Genomic DNA, 17,714 nt, shown 5'->3' with positions numbered 1-17,714 from the left:
TTTTCACCATTACTTCCACTGAAAATCAACAGAAAGGACCCCAATGAATAAGCCAGGACCCGATAAGATCCATTTCAAACTTATGCTCTCATCCTTCAGTGCTGCCCTTTCTCTTGCTAAACAGTCATACTTCAAGAACCTCATCTCCTCCCAGTCTTCCAACCCCCAGCGCCTCTTTGCCACTCTCAACTCACTCCTCTGCCCACCTCCACCTCGTCTCCCTTCCTCACTCTCTGCTCTTGACTTTGCCACTTACTTCACATCCAAAATTGACTCCATACGTCAGGACATCACATCAGTCCATCAGTAATCAGCCTTCTCCCATCCTCCCTTACCAACCCTCCCCATCCGTCGCACCTACTCTGACATCTTTCTCCCATGCATCTGGAGAGGAAGTCATGGCCCTCATTCGTTCCTGTCCCCTCACCACCTCCCCACTTGACCTTATCCCCTCCCGCCTCCTCCGCTACCTCTCTCCTTCTGCTTGTTCCCATCTTTCCCACCTTCTCAATCTCTCCCTCTCATCAGGCACTGTCCCCTCTGCCTTCAAGCATGCACTCATCTCTCCTATTCTTAAAAAACCTACCCTTGAGCCAAACACTCTCTCCAACTACCGACCCATCTCTCTCCCCCCTTTTGCCGCCAAACTCCTTGAGCGTATTGTCTACAACCGCCTTACTTCCTTTCTTTCCTCACACTCACTGCTTGACCCATTCCAATCTGGCTTGCGTCCTCTCCACTCCACTGAAACTGCCCTTACAAAAGTATGCAATGACCTCCATGCTGCTAAATCTAAGGGACACTACTCTCTACTTATTCTACTTGATCTCTCTGCTGCTTTTGACACTGTGGACCATCCTCTCCTACTGCAAATCCTTCACTCCATTGGTCTGCGTGACACTGCCCTCTCTTGGCTGTCCTCCTACCTTTCTGACCATTCATTCTCTGTCTCCTCTCATGACTCCACCTCCCCCTCACTTCCACTAACTGTAGGGGTACCCCAAGGTTCTGTCCTTGGTCCTCTTCTCTTCTCTCTCTATACGTCCTCACTAGGTAAGCCCATTAGTTGTTTTGGTTTCCAATATCATCTCTATGCTGATGATACCCAAATCTATCTTTCCTCTCCAGACCTCTCCCCTGCTCTCCTCACTCGTATATTCAATTGTCTCTCTGCTACCTCTTCCTGGATGTCCCAGCGCTTTCTTAAACTTAACATGTCTAAGACCGAGCTGATCATCTTCCCTCCCTCCCGCATAACCTCACCTCCTACAATCTCATTATCTATTGATGGCACTACTATCTCCTCTAGCCCCCAAGTGCGCTGTCTTGGAGTAATCCTTGACTCCTCCCTCTCCTTCAAACCACACATTCAGCACCTCTCAAAAACCTGCCGTTTTCATCTAAAAAAAATTTCCAGGATCAGACCCTTTCTGACCCAGGATGCTACTAAGACTCTTATCCACTCACTGGTCATCTCCAGACTGGACTACTGTAATCTCCTCCTGACTGGCATTCCTGACAAATACCTCTCTCCACTCCAATCTATCCTCAATGCTGCTGCCCGGCTCATCTTCCTCACCAAACGCACTACGTCCACCTCTCCTCTCTTACTAGACCTTCACTGGCTCCCCTTCCCTTTCAGAATCCATTTCAAGCTTCTCACACTCGCTTACAAAGCCCTCACCCACTCCTCTCCCATCTACATCTCTGACCTTATCTCCCTTTACACTCCCACCCGTCCTCTTCGCTCTGCTGATGCACGCCGACTCTCCTGCCTACGGATTACTTCCTCCCACTCCTACCTCCAAGATTTTTCATGTGCTGCACTTCTCTGGAATTCCCTACCTCTCCCCCTCAGACTCTCCACCTCTCTACAAAACTTCAAACGGGCTCTCAAGACCCACTTCTTCACCAAACCCAGCCAAATCTCATCCTAACCCTCTGTTCTACGCTCTCTATGTACCCCATCTGTGTCACCCCTGTCTGTCTACCCCTCCCCTTTAGAATGTAAGCTCTCACGAGCAGGGCCCTCTTCTCTCATGTGCTTATCCTTTCTTACTTTAATAATCTTCATCTGCTGATGTAACTATGTTCATTTACCCTGTACTTGTCCTATACTGTCATCAACTGTAATTTTCTGTTTTCCTGTTTGATTATTTGTTTATGTACTCTGTAATTGGGCGCTGCGTAACCCTTGTGGCGCCATATAAATAAAGGATAATAATAATAATAATAAGCTTAAGGGCGGCCACCCCAGGGCCTTGTGACTCTCGCATGCCAATCAGCCCAAAACAATGAGAGGGAGAGACCTAAAGATGTTTCTGCTGCGGGGTACACTGGGCTCCACAGGGAATGACATTGGGGTGTAGAGTAGGATCTTGATCCGAGGCACCAACAGGCTCAAAGCTTTGACTGTTCCCAGAATGCCTAGCGCCGCCTCCTCTATAACCCCGCCTCCGTGCACAGGAACTCAGTTTTGTAGTTGGTGCCATGCAGTAAGCAGGCATACAACAGGGGGGCTGCTCCAGCAGCCCTGAGAGAAGCTTTTAAAGTATATTGAAAGATGCTTGCTCGCTACCCCCTCGCTGCGGAGCTTTGTAGAAATTGGTAAACACCCCCGCCAGTGGATTCGCAAGTGGCGCGGCTGGTAGTGTCCTCAGCTCTGCCCGTAACTACCGTCACGTCCTTGAGAGAGTCGACGGACAAGCGTGTGGAGGGTTGTTTGAAGGCAATCTACACCCTAAACGGTGTGGTGCATAGGCCCACTATTGCAGCAACATGGGCTGCTGAAGCTGTGGAAGCGTGGGCTCAGGAGCTGGAGGCGGAGTTGCCTTCCAATGCTTCTGATCATGCTAGACAATGCCTGTCGTATATTGCTACAGTGTCTCATTACATTAAAGAGGCGGCTTCTGATGCCAGTATTCTGGCGGCCAAGGCTTCTACTATGTCCATTTTGGCTCGCCGAATTCTCTGGTTACGGTCCTGGTTTGTGGATATGGACTCTAAGAAAACCCTGGAGGTACTCCCCTTCAAAGGAGACATTCTTTTCGGTGAAGACCTCAACAAGATAGTGTCTGACTTAGCGTCTGCTAAAACAGCATGTCTTCCTAGTACTGCTCCTTCGGTGCCGAAGGCTAAGAGTACCTCCTTTCGCTCCTTTCATCCTTCAGGGAAAGCAAAAGGTTAGGCTACCCAAAACAGGTTCGCACTTCCAAACCCAATATGCCCAAACCCAAACGTGCCTGGGCTGCCCGTCAGCCTGCTTCCAAAACTGACAAGCCTGCTGATAGCGGGGCGGGCCTCCCTCTGGGGGATCCCAGAGTGGGAGGGCCGACTTCTAGGGTTTACCCAGGAATGGTCAAAGACCACTTCTGATGCCTGGGTACGGGAAGTCGTCACCCGAGGTTACGTTGTATCCTTCAAGAAATGTCCCCCTCATCGATTTTGCCTGACAGACGTCCCTTCGGATCAGGTGAAGGCAAAAACTTTTAATTCGGTGGTACAGTCCCTCCTGAACATAGGAGTGGTAGTACAGGTGCCTCTGGCTCAGAGAGGCAAGGGGTACTATTCACCGCTGTTCCTAGTCCCGAAACCGAATGGGTTCCCAGCCTATTCTCAACCTCAAGTCCTTGAACAAATTTGTGAAGGTCTCCAAGTTTCGAATGGAAACTCTTCACTATATTGTTCTGGCCTTGGAGCCTAGGGATTTTATGGTCTCACTGGACATACAGGATGCTTACCTGCTTATTCCCATTGCAGTGTCGCATCAGCAGTACCTGAGGTTTGCGGTTAGCAACCTCCATTACCAATTTCGGGCGTTACCTTTTGGTTTGACCTCGGCTCCGCGAGTCTTCACCAAGGTCATGGCGGTAATGACGGCTGTACTCCGCCGTCAAGGGGTCAGGATCCTACCGTACTTGGACGACTTGTTGATCCTGGCAAATTCCCCAGAGATTCTCCTACACCATCTGGATCTGACTATCCAGTTTCTGCAAGCCCACGGGTGGCTCATCAACTGGAAGAAATCCTCCCTGGTCCCTGCTCAGAGCATAGTGCACCTGGGAGCGTTGTTGGACACTCGCAACCAGCGGTTGTTCTTATCTCAGGAGAAAGTCCTGAAGCTTCAGGACAGGATTCAATGCTTCTTATCTTGTCCCCAAGTGTTGATACATTCGGCAATGCAAGTGCTAGGTCTCATGGTGTCGGCTTTCGACATGGTAGAGTATGCTCAATTCCATTCCCGCCCTCCAGAGGCTGATTCTTGCCAAGTAGGACCTCCTGCCTCACCGGATCAGGTCTCAAATATCTCATTGTCTCCGGAGGTCTGTCTGTCACTGAGCTGGTGGCTTCAGGACCAACGATTGAGCAGGGGTCGTCCCTTCTGGATCTCCAACTGGGTCCTTCTGACGACGGATGCCAGTCTGAGGGGTTGGGGCGCGGTGTTGGAGCAACACTCACTTCAGGGTCGGTGGATCAAGGAGGAGTCTCTCTCCCGATAAACATTCTGGAATTGCAAGGCGTTCAACTCAATGAACTTGGCCCAGCATCTAATACAGAACAGACCTGTTCAAGTACAGTCGGATAACGCCACCACAGTGGCGTACATCAATCATCAAGGCGACACTCGAAGCCGCATGGCAGTCAGGGAAGTATCACGGATTCTTCAGTGGGCGGAACGCCATCTGCCAGCCATATCGGCAGTGTTCATTCCGGTGGTCCTAAACTGGGAAGCGGACTTTCTCAGACGTCAGGACGTACACGCCGGAGAGTGGAGCCTCTATCCAGAAGTGTTTCAACTCCTCGTGGACAAGTGGGGACTTCCAGATGTGGACTCGATGGCATCTCGACACAATCACAAGGTTCCTGTCTTCGGAGCAAGGACAAAGGATCCTCAAGCAGCATTCGTGGACGCACTGGCAATTCCATGGAACTTTCGGCTGCCATACGTGTTCCCTCCGGTGTCACTCCTGCTCAGAGTAATAAGGAAGTTCAAGCAAGAAGGAGGAATCCTACTTCTGATCGCTCCAGCGTGGCCCAGACGGCATTGGTTCTCAGACCATCAGGGTCTCTCGATAGAGCGTCCCCTTCTACTTCCGCAGCGCCCAGAGCTCCTCGTTCAGGGCCCCTGTGTACATCAGGATTTAGCCCCGATTGGCTTTGACGGTGTGGCTCTTCAAGCTTTCGTCTTGAGGGCCAAAGGATTTTCTGAGGTGGTCATTCAAACCATGTTGAAGGCCCGGAAACCGGCTTCTGCTCGGATTTATCATAGGGTCTGGAATTCTTACTTTGCTTGGTGCACATCTAACAATCATGACGCTTACAAGTTTAGTACGCCCAAACTTTTGGCCTTTCTACAACAAGGCCTGGACTTGGGCCTTCGTCTGGCCTCCATCAAGGTTCATATTTTTGCCTTGTCGGTTTGGTTTCAGAGAAAAATTGCAACCTTACCTGATGTACGTACATTCACTCAGGGTGTGTTACGGATTCAACCTCCTTGTGTCCCGCCGGTGGCTCCTTGGGACTTGTCGGTGGTTCTGGAGGCGTTGCAAGGGTCTCCGTTGGCGCCTCTTGAATCTGCAAACCTTAAGTGGCTTTCTCTTAAGGTATTGTTTCTGCTGGCTATTGCTTCTGCTAGACGGGTGTCGGATTTGGGTGCCTTGTCTTGTAGGTCACCAAATCTGATTTTTCACCGTGATCAGGCGGTTCTTAGAACACGTCCCGGGTATTTACCTAAGGTGGTGTCTTCTTTCCACCTTAATCAGGAGATTGTGATTCCGGCCTTTGCCTCTCCTGATTTGTCTTCCAAAGAACGGTCTTTGGATGTGGTTCGGGCTCTCCGTACCTACGTTAAGAGAACTGCCTCCATCAGGAAGTCGAATTCTTTCTTTGTTCTGTTTGGTTTTCACAAACGTGGCTGGCCTGCTCACAAGCAGACCCTGGCCAGCTGGATTAGAATGGTGATTGCACATGCTTATGTACAGGTTGGCCTTCCAGTTCCTGCTAAAATCAAGGCCCATTCTACTCGGTCGGTTGGACGTTCTTGGGCGGCCCGCCGTGGTGCGACCCTTGAACAATTGTGCAAGGCGGCTACGTGGTCCTCAGTGAACACGTTCATAAGGTTCTATGCCTTTGATACTTCTGCCTCCCAGGATGCTTCCTTTGGACGCCGGGTTCTTGTGCCCATTACATTACGTCTCCTCCCATAAGGAACTGCTTTAGGACATCCCCGACGTCATTCCCTGTGGAGCCCAGTGTACCCTGCAGCAGAAAACAAGATTTATGGTAAGAACTAAATCTCTTTCTCCGAGGTACACTGGGCTCCACAGGGCGCCCACCCTGACACACTTAGCTTCTTTGGGTTGGTATGGCATTAGCCGCTGACACTTTCTCCTGTCGTGAGAGTGTGGTGTATGTGGCTAGTAACAGTTGTCGTCTCTTTTGTCTGCTACTGCATTGTACTGGTTAACGAAAACTGAGCTCCTGTGTACGGAGGCGGGGTAATAGAGGAGGTGGCGCTATGCATTCTGGGAACATTCAAACCTTTGAGCCTGTTGGGGCCTCGGATCAAGATCCTACTCTACACCCCAATGTCATTCCCTGTGGAGCCCAGTGTACCTCGCAGGAAGAGATTTAACAACGGTAAATTCTTACCACAAATCTCGTTTTTTTTTTATTAGGCAGCTGTTGTGGTAGCTCCACCCTTGGGGGTAAATGTAATAGCCTGTGCTATGCAGGCATCAGCGAGTTTGCCAGATGTTTTAAATGGACAAATCGTTTTAAAATATTTATACAAGGGGACATAACCTGGTGTCTCCCTTCCAGGCCCTAAAATAGGATGTGACCTGTCAACTAACAAAACATAACATTGGGGGTAATTCATACCTGATCGTAGCAGCAAATTTGTTAGCAGATGGGCAGAACAATATGCACTGCAGGGGGGGTAGATATAACATGTGCAGAGAGAGTTAGATTTGGGTGGGTTATATTATTTCTGTGCAGGGTAAATACTGGCTGCTTTATTTTTACACTGCAATTTAGATTTCAGTTTGAACACACCCCACCCAAATCTAACTCTCTCTGCACATGTTATATCTGCCCCCCCTGCAGTACACATGGTTTTGCCCATCTGCTAACAAATTTGCTGCTACAATCAGGTCTGAATTAGGCCCATTATGTCTTTTATTTGTTGTACTCCAGTATTCATTTTGGACACAATTGTGGCTCTATTATTGGCTTTCACAATTTGGCTGTAATCATTGTTTTGTGTATCTTTTCGCAAACAGTCCACGCCATGATTTTGTTACGATGTACAATTTATTCAATGTATATTTGATTCATGATGTCTAAATAAGAGTTTATTAAATAAAAAAAATATTTATCACCGTGCGCAATATATAGACACTTGCACAGTTTCTTTACTCTCAGCGACTCTTGTTGGAGAAAACGCTAATAAGCATTAGTACAGCTGTGTAAGTGCCAGCAGCGTTCTATATAGGTATAACAACAGGTGTGGTTCATCAAATCGACAGTATCTAGGTCGACAATGTTTAGGTCGACCACTATAGGTCGACAGTCACTAGGTCGACATGGATGGAAGGTCGACAGGGTTTCTAGGTCGACCTGTGCTAGGTCGACAGGTCTAAAGGTCGACATGAGGTTTATTTTTATTTTTTGTGTCGTTTTCTTTGTAGAGTGACCGGGATCCCCAATTAGTGCACCGCGTCCCCTCGCATGGCTCGCTTCGCTCGCCATGCTTCGGGCATGGTGCCTTCGCTTCGCTCGGCACAGATTACCGCTCCAGTCGTAGTCCACGTGGATCGTTAAGTATGAAATTTTTTTTAAAAAAAACTCATGTCGACCTTTAGACCTGTCGACCTAGCAACCCTGTCGACCTTCCATCCATGTCGACCTAGTGACTGTCGACCTATAGTGGTCGACCTAAACATTGTCGACCTAGACAGTGTCGACCTTCAGACCGGATCCCATAACAACAGCCTGGTGATAATAAGTGGCCAATGAAACCGCAGGCACACCTTCGTTTTCAAAGGATTTTCTACGGATGTATTCTCAGCTCCATGTTTGTGGAAGAACTGATGTAAAGACATAAAGATTACTTAGACCAGGTCTGCAAGTCAAGGTTTTTTTTTTTTGTTTTTTTTTAATCCTTTCTTCATTACGTAGTCCCAAATGCCCCAACCTCTTCCCAACCTCTGTGATGCATAGCCATTATTAGTTTCCTGCCTACAGACTGGTTATTTGATGTGTAGCCTCATTATTCCTCAGTGACTTGTTATTATGTACTGCACATTGGCCCTTATATTATTACAGATTTGTTATAATGCTTCTGATGACCACAGCTCCCATGATGAGTGATCAGTAAGGATGGAGTAAGCGATTTTCCTTCTCCATCCTGGTTGTAAGACATTAGGGGAATACTAAGCATCTTGTCCTGTAGCCATTTGGATCTAAAGTTCTATTTTCTTCAGACCTGGAGGAGTTTCTTTTTCTTTTTTCTCTATACAGCAAATAAAACAAGACTGTAATACATCCAGGATTTCTGTGCACTTTGCTGGCCTGAAGAAGAAATAATTGGTATCATATTCTTTTATATGGTTCCCATCACTTTGAAACCCACAACAGGTACCCTAGCTCCTGAGGCCATAGAATGCTCACAGTTCTTTCTTTTGTAGGGTAAATAAATAAAATAACTCCAGAAATGTCCAACATTATTGTTATTTTGCCATTGTAAGGAGTCTGAAGTGTTGGAAAATAATTATCATTAAAGATTTTTCTCTGTCATCCACTAGGGGACACTGGAGCTTACGCTGGGGTTATAGGCTTGGTTGCTGGGAGCTAGGCACATAATAACTTAGAATAGTGTGTAGCTCCTCCCCCTGTAGTACCCATCATCCCCCAGTTAGAAAATGTGCCTTTAGGGAGTTAGCACACTGGAGCTTGATCAAGCTTTCTCTTAAGGGTGTGTACACACGGTGAGATAATTCTTTAGATTTTGACTATATAGTCAAAATCGCAAGAAAAGTTAGTGCAGATCGCAAGGTGAAAGTCACCTTGCGATCCCGATTCGATCCCGATTCGATCCCGATGTGCGGTCCCGCCAGGTCGGCATCGCAAGAAAAGATAGACTGTGCAGGCAAGTCAATCCTTGCTAGATCGGTGTACTATCTAGTTAATCTCACATGTCAATGACATCTCACATAAGCCAAAATCTCACATAAGCCAAAATCGTAAGCACACATAGTCCATATCTCAAGAAAAGTTAGTCAAAATCTGTGCTATCTGGGCTCCGGGGAGTTCAAGGGAAATCGCAAGTGAAAATCGGGCATAGCAAGGATCTCACCATGTCTACTCACCATTAGCTATAGTTTACTTTATTTTACGTTATTGTTTTTATTTACTTACATCAGTGCCGTAACTAGACATTTTGGCGCTGTGTGCAAGAAACTGCATTAGTGCCCCCCCTTATGTAAAACAGGGGCAGTGCGTGCCTTAGGCACGCGTCAAAAATATATAGGGACGTGGCTTCATGGGGAAGGGGTGTGGCCACAAAATAATACAAATTCATATTGCGGTGTACAGTCGTCACCATTATTCAAATTATGCTGCACAATAGCGCCACTACACCAGGTAGAGTCCCCCTTTTTACACATTACGGCAGGTAGAGTCCCCCTTTTTACACATTACGGCAGGTAGTGTCCCCCCTTTTACGCATTACGGCAGGTAGAGTGCACCTATTACACATTACGGCAGACAGAGTCCACCTTTTACACATTAAAACGGGCATATGCGTTGACTGCCACCTAGTTACGGCCCTGGATAAATAGATAGATATATAGGTAGACAGAATAGATATAGATATAGGTAGATGATAGATACTTACTGTCTCTCTGCTGGCTCAGGCATTTAGGCTCCTCGGTGCAGCTGCTGGCAGATCCCGAGCAGGAGTGGAGGAGGAGGGAGGGGGTTTCGGGATCAGCAGAAGCGCACTGTAATTGGTGTCGGCACCGCTACAGCTTTCCCTCTCCTTCCACAATGGCTGGCCGCCGCCGCTGTGAATGCTGGGATGAGGGAAGTGCATCCCAGCATTCACAGCGGCGGCAGCCAGCCAGTGGAAGGAAAGGGAGAGCTGCAGCAGCGCCGCCACCAATTACAGTGCGCTGCTGCGGCTCCCGAGTCCCCCATCCTCTTCCCTGCATCCGGAGCTGCTCCTCCCCATGCTCTGACACACACAGGCGACTTAAAATGAGTCCGTTTGACTCATTACAATGCCGCTGACTAAAGTTCCCTTGGAACGGGGATGCAGACATTTACGCCCTCAGGGCTACTACGCTGTGTGCCAGGCATACCCAGCACACACGTAGTTACGGCTCTGGTATATACACATACCCTCTAAAATACATAAATACCCCTCACTAATAAAAAATATATACACCCTGCTGTACGTACAATTACACCCTGTATACGGTACAATAAACACATGAGTGTCAGACCTGCTGATTTCGAAATATATATATATATATATATACAAACAAATCTAGAAAACCACAGCACTCGTCACCCCAGAAGCGGGGTGCAATATCTGCACTCACCACTCATAGGGTGGGGTGCATGCAGCCCATGGCCACAAACCCAAATATATACAAACAGAAAGTTCAGCACTCACCATAGCAAGCTCACTTATCCTCACAACATCAATAAATAAATGATGGGGGTTTAGTTAGTGAATTGGCCAATGCACGGAACCTGCATACCGCTCGCCAAGGTACCCCACCTTCATGCAGGTCCTACACTTTCACAAAGTCTCAAAAATTAAAACCTGGCAACTGTATCACACATAATATACTGCACACATGCCCACTAGGTTTAATGTGTATACTTGTTCTAAACCTGTGTCAGCTGCTCCTTAGTAATTTATCAGCCAGTGTCAGGTGACTAGTGTACCTTAAAAAGCCATAAGATGCATGGCAGATACACATTAAACCTAGTGGGCATGTGTGCAGTATATTATGTGTGATACAGTTGCCAGGTTTTAATTTTTGAGACTTTGTGATAGTGTAGGACCTACATGAAGGTGGGGTACCTTGGCGAGCGGTATGCAGGCTTCCGTGCATTGGCTCACATTTATAGAAATTGTGTGATTTGTGCTATTGCGGACGTACGGTTTTGTACACGTAAATAAACTTGAAAGCGTGGGGGTGGATTATAAAACAGTTAAATGGATAAGAACCTGGTTGCAGGATAGGAAACAGACAGTTGTAGTTAATGGAGTGCAATCTATGGAGGGAAATGTTACCAGTGGAGTACCCCAGGGATCTGTACTTGGTCCAGTTTTTTTAATATCTTTATTGGTGACATTGCAGATGGTATTGAAGGGAAGATATGCCTTTTTCCAGATGATACAAAGATATGCAACAGGGTAGACACATCGGGAGGGGTAAAACAAATGATTGATGACCTAGTTAGGCTTGAGAAATGGTCAAGAACGTGGCAACTACACTTTAATGCTAAAAAATGCAAAATCATGCACTTGGGTCTCAAAAACCCAAAGGCTAAATATAGTATCAAGGGTACTATAATGGAAACTACTGAGGAGGAAAGGGATTTAGGAGTCACTATTTCAAGTGACTTAAAGGCAGGAAAGCAATGCAACAAAGCAATGAGAAAGGCAAGTCAGATGCTTGGTTGCATAGGGAGAGGAATCAGTAGCAGGAAAAAAGAAGTGATAATGCCACTGTATAGGTCATTGGTGCGGCCCCATCTGGAATACTGTGTCCAGTTCTGGCGACCATATCTCCAGAAGGATATAAATACATTAGAGAGTGTACAAAGAAGGGCAACTAAAATGGTGCATGGCCTACATCACAAAACGTACCCGGAAAGGCTAAAAGATCTTAACATGTATAGTATGGAGGAGAGAAGGGAAAGGGGGGACATGATAGAAACTTTCAAATATACCAAAGGTTTTAACAAAGTTCAAGAGGGAAACATTCTTCAAAGGAAGAGAAATATTAGAACTCGAGGACATACACTGAGACTTGAGGGGGGGAGGTTCAGGGGAAATTTAAGGGAAAAATTACTTCACAGAAAGGGTAGTGGATAAGTGAAATAGTCTCCCATCAGAGGTGGTAGAGGCTAAGACTGTAGAGCAATTTAAACATGCTTGGGATAGGCATATGAATATCCTTACAAAGAATTAAGGTTCAGAAAGGGTTGAGATTGCCTAAAGGATAAAAAAAGGGGCAGACTAGATGGGCCAAGTGGTTCTTATCTGCCGTCAAATTCTATGTTTCTATGTAATGTGTATCTGCCATGCATCTTATGGCTTTTAAAGGTACACTAGTCACCTGACACTGGCTGATAAATTACTAAGTAATTCCTTAGTAATTTATCAGCCAGTGTCAGGTGACTATTGTACCTTTAAAAGCCATAAGATGCATGGCAGATACACATTAAACCTAGTGGGCATGTGTGCAGTATATTATGTGTGATACAGTTGCCAGGTTTTAATTTTTGAGACTTTGTGATAGTGTAGGACCTGCATGAAGGTGGGGTACCTTGGCGAGCTGTATGCAGGCTTCCATGCATTGGCCAATTCACTAACTAAACCCCCATCATTTATTTATTGATGTGAGGATAAGTGAGCTTGCTATGGTGAGTGCTGAACTTTCTGTTTGTGTATATATATATATATATATATATATATATATTTCTCTGACGTCCTAGTGGATGCTGGGTACTCCGTAAGGACCATGGGGAATAGACGGGCTCCGCAGGAGACTGGGCACTCTAAAGAAAGATTTAGGTCTACCTGGTGTGCACTGGCTCCTCCCCCTATGACCCTCCTCCAAGCCTCAGTTAGATTTCTGTGCCCGGCCGAGCTGGAGGCTCTCCTGAGCTCCTAGGAAGAAAGTATATGTTAGGTTTTTTATTTTCAGTGAGACCTGCTGGCAACAGGCTCACTGCATCGAGGGACTAAGGGGAGAAGAAGCGAACCTACCTAAGTGGTGGTAGCTTGGGCTTCTTAGGCTACTGGACACCATTAACTCCAGAGGGATCGAACACAGGACCCGACCTCGTCGTCCGCTCCCGGAGCCGCGCCGCCGTCCCCCTTACAGAGCCAGAAGCAAGAAGGTCCGGAAAATCGGTGGCTGAAGACTTCTGTCTTCTCCAAGGTAGCGCACAGCACTGCAGGTGTGCGCCATTGCTCCTCATGCACACCACACACTGCGGTCACTGATGGGTGCAGGGCGCTGGGGGGGGGCGCCCTGAGCAGCAATATTAACACCTTGGCTGGCGAACTGGCACCATATATAGCCCCAGGGGCTATATGGGTGCTTATTAACCCCTGCCAGAACTTTTACAATAGCGGGAGAAAGCCCGCCGAAAAAGGGGCGGAGCCATCTCCCTCAGCACACTGGCGCCATTTTTCCTTCACAGTTCCGCTGGAAGGAAGCTCCCTGGCTCTCCCCTGCAGTCCTGCACTACAGAAAAGGGTAAAAAAGAGAGGGGGGGCACAAATTAGGCGCAGTATAAATATATTATGCAGCTATAAGGGGAAAACACGTTTTTATAGGTGATATCCCTGTGATATATAGCGCTCTGGTGTGTGCTGGCATACTCTCCCTCTGTCTCCCCAAAGGGCTTTGTGGGGTCCTGTCCTCTGTAAGAGCATTCCCTGTGTGTCTGCTGTGTGTCGGTACTGCGGTGTCGACATGTATGAGGAGGAAAATGATGTGGAGGCGGAGCAAATGCCTGTGAATGTGATGTCACCCCCTGCGGGGTCGACACCTGTGTGGTTGGACTTATGGAAGGAATTGCGTGAAAGTGTCAACTCCTTACACAAAAGGTTTGACGACATAGGACAGCCGGCTACACAGCTTGTGCCTGTTCCAGCGTCTCAAATGTCATCAGGGGCTTTAAAACGCCCGCTACCTCAGGTGACAGATACAGACGTCGACACGGATACCGACTCCAGTGTCGACGATGATGAGACTAGTGTACCCTCCAATAGGTCCACCCGTTACATGATTGAGGCAATGAAAAATGTTTTGCACATTTCTGATAATACCCCAGGTACCACAAAAAAAAAAAAAGGGTATTATGTTTGGTGAGAAAAAACTACCTGTAGTTTTTCCTACATCTGAGGAATTAAAATAAGAATTTACTTACCGATAATTCTATTTCTCATAGTCCGTAGTGGATGCTGGGGACTCCGTAAGGACCATGGGGAATAGCGGCTCCGCAGGAGACTGGGCACAAAAGTAAAAGCTTTAGGACTACCTGGTGTGCACTGGCTCCTCCCCCTATGACCCTCCTCCAAGCCTCAGTTAGGATACTGTGCCCGGACGAGCGTACACAATAAGGAAGGATATTGAATCCCGGGTAAGACTCATACCAGCCACACCAATCACACCGTACAACCTGTGATCTGAACCCAGTTAACAGCATGATAACAGAGGAGCCTCTGAAAAGATGGCTCACAACAATAATAACCCGATTTTTGTAACAATAACTATGTACAAGTATTGCAGACAATCCGCACTTGGGATGGGCGCCCAGCATCCACTACGGACTATGAGAAATAGAATTATCGGTAAGTAAATTCTTATTTTCTCTAACGTCCTAAGTGGATGCTGGGGACTCCGTAAGGACCATGGGGATTATACCAAAGCTCCCAAACGGGCGGGAGAGTGCGGATGACTCTGCAGCACCGAATGAGAGAACTCCAGGTCCTCCTCAGCCAGGGTATCAAATTTGTAGAATTTAGCAAACGTGTTTGCCCCTGACCAAGTAGCTGCTCTGCAAAGTTGTAAAGCCGAGACCCCTCGGGCAGCCGCCCAAGATGAGCCCACCTTCCTTGTGGAATGGGCATTTACAGATTTTGGCTGTGGCAGGCCAGCCACAGAATGTGCAAGCTGAATTGTACTACAAATCCAGCGAGCAATAGTCTGCTTAGAAGCAGGAGCACCCAGCTTGTTGGGTGCATACAGGATAAATAGCGAGTCAGATTTTCTGACTCCAGCCGTCCTGGAAACATATATTTTCAGGGCCCTGACTACGTCCAGCAACTTGGAGTCCTCCAAGTCCCTAGTAGCCGCAGGCACCACAATAGGCTGGTTCAAGTGAAATGCTGAAACCACCTTAGGGAGAAATTGAGGACGAGTCCTCAATTCTGCCCTGTCCGTATGAAAAATTAGGTAAGGGCTTTTATAGGATAAAGCCGCCAATTCTGAGACACGCCTGGCTGAAGCCAGGGCTAACAGCATTACCACCTTCCATGTGAGATATTTTAAGTCCACAGTGGAAAGTGGTTCAAACCAATGTGATTTTAGGAATCCCAAAACTACATTTAGATCCCAAGGTGCCACTGGAGGCACAAAAGGAGGTTGTATATGCAGTACCCCCTTGACAAACGTCTGAACTTCAGGAACTGAAGCCAGTTCTTTTTGGAAGAAAATCGACAGGGCCGAAATCTGAACCTTAATGGACCCTAATTTTAGGCCCATAGACAGTCCTGTTTGTAGGAAATGCAGGAAATGACCCAGTTGAAATTCCTCTGTAGGGGCCTTCCTGGCCTCGAACCACGCAACATATTTACGCCAAATACGGTGATAATGTTGTACGGTTACATCCTTCCTGGCTTTGATCAGGGTAGGGATGACTTCATCCGGAATGCCTTTTTCCTTCAGGATCCGGCGTTCAACCGCCATGCCGTCAAACGCAGCCGCGGTAAGTCTTGGAAGAGACAGGGTCCCTGCTGGAGCAGGTCCTTTCTTAGAGGTAGAGGCCACGGGTCCTCTGTGAGCATCTCTTGAAGTTCCGGGTACCAAGTCCTTCTTGGCCAATCCGGAGCGACGAGTATAGTCCTTACTCCTCTCCTTCTTATGATCCTCAGTACCTTGGGTATGAGAGGCAGAGGAGGGAACACATACACTGACTGGTACACCCATGGTGTTACCAGAGCGTCCACAGCTATTGCCTGAGGGTCCCTTGACCTGGCGCAATATCTGTCTAGTTTTTTGTTGAGGTGGGACGCCATCATGTCCACCTTTGGTTTTTCCCAACGGTTCACAATCATGTGGAAGACTTCTGGGTGAAGTCCCCACTCCCCCGGGTGGAGGTCGTGTCTGCTGAGGAAGTCTGCCTCCCAGTTGTCCACACCCGGAATGAACACTGCTGACAGTGCTATCGCATGATTTTCTGCCCAGCGAAGAATCCTTGCAACTTCTGTCATTGCCCTCCTGCTTCTTGTGCCGCCCTGTCTGTTTACGTGGGCGACTGCCGTGATGTTGTCCGACTGGATCAGCACCGGCTGACCTTGAAGCAGAGGTCTTGCTAGGCTCAGAGCATTGTAGATGGCTCTTAGCTCCAGGATATTTATGTGAAGTGATGTCTCCAGGCTTGACCACAAGCCCTGGAAATTTCTTCCCTGTGTGACTGCTCCCCAGCCTCTCAGGCTGGCATCCGTGGTCACCAGGACCCAGTCCTGAATGCCGAATCTGCGGCCCTCTAGAAGATGAGCACTCTGCAACCACCACAGGAGAGACACCCTTGTCCTTGGAGACAGGGTTATCCGCTGATGCATCTGAAGATGCGATCCGGACCATTTGTCCAGCAGATCCCACTGAAAAGTTCTTGCGTGGAATCTGCCGAATGGAATCGCTTCGTAAGAAGCCACCATTTTTCCCAGGACCCTTGTGCATTGATGCACTGACACTTGGCCTGGTTTTAGGAGGTTCCTGACTAGCTCGGATAACTCCCTGGCTTTCTCCTCCGGGAGAAACACCTTTTTCTGGACTGTGTCCAGAATCATCCCTAGGAACAGCAGACGCGTCGTCGGAATCAGCTGCGATTTTGGAATATTTAGAATCCACCCGTGCTGTCGTAGCACTACTTGAGATAGTGCTACTCCGACCTCTAACTGTTCCCTGGACCTTGCCCTTATCAGGAGATCGTCCAAGTAAGGGATAATTAAGACGCCTTTTCTTCGAAGAAGAATCATCATTTCGGCCATTACCTTGGTAAAGACCCGGGGTGCCGTGGACAATCCAAACGGCAGCGTCTGAAACGGATAGTGACAGTTCTGTACCACAAACCTGAGGTACCCTTGGTGAGAAGGGCAAATTGGGACATGGAGGTAAGCATCCTTGATGTCCCGAGACACCATATAGTCCCCTTCTTCCAGGTTCGCTATCACTGCTCTGAGTGACTCCATCTTGAATTTGAACCTTTGTATGTAAGTGTTCAAGGATTTCAGATTTAAAATAGGTCTCACCGAGCCGTCCGGCTTCGGTACCACAAACAGCGTGGAATAATACCCCTTTCCCTGTTGTAGGAGGGGTACCTTGATTATCACCTGCTGGGAATACAGCTTGTGAATGGCTTCCAATACCGCCTCCCTGTCGGAGGGAGACGTTGGTAAAGCAGACTTTAGGAACCGGCGAGGGGAAGACGTCTCGAATTCCAATTTGTACCCCTGAGATACTACCTGCAGGATCCAGGGGTCCACTTGCGAGTGAGCCCACTGCGCGCTGAAATTCTTGAGACGACCCCCCACCGTACCTGAGTCCGCTTGTAAGGCCCCAGCGTCATGCTGAGGACTTGGCAGAAGCGGGGGAGGGCTTCTGTTCCTGGGAAGAGGCTGCCTGCTGCAGTCTTTTTCCCCTTCCTCTGCCCCGGGGCAGATATGAGTGGCC

The 17,714-nt window shown here is 48.0% G+C and overlaps 1 protein-coding gene across 2 annotated transcripts in view; it reads left to right on the top strand.

Annotated features, from left to right (window-relative positions):
- The window catches only part of LNX2 (ligand of numb-protein X 2), a 374,999-nt gene that overhangs the window by 174,721 nt on the left and 182,564 nt on the right, over nucleotides 1–17,714 (top strand). The gene's annotated exons all lie outside the window — the stretch shown is intronic.

Source organism: Pseudophryne corroboree, chromosome 2 (assembly GCF_028390025.1).
Source record: "Pseudophryne corroboree isolate aPseCor3 chromosome 2, aPseCor3.hap2, whole genome shotgun sequence".
In the NCBI taxonomy this organism is placed as follows: Eukaryota; Metazoa; Chordata; class Amphibia; order Anura; family Myobatrachidae; genus Pseudophryne; species Pseudophryne corroboree.
Note: the sequence above shows the minus strand (reverse complement) of the source record. Positions and strands in the feature narration are given on the sequence as shown.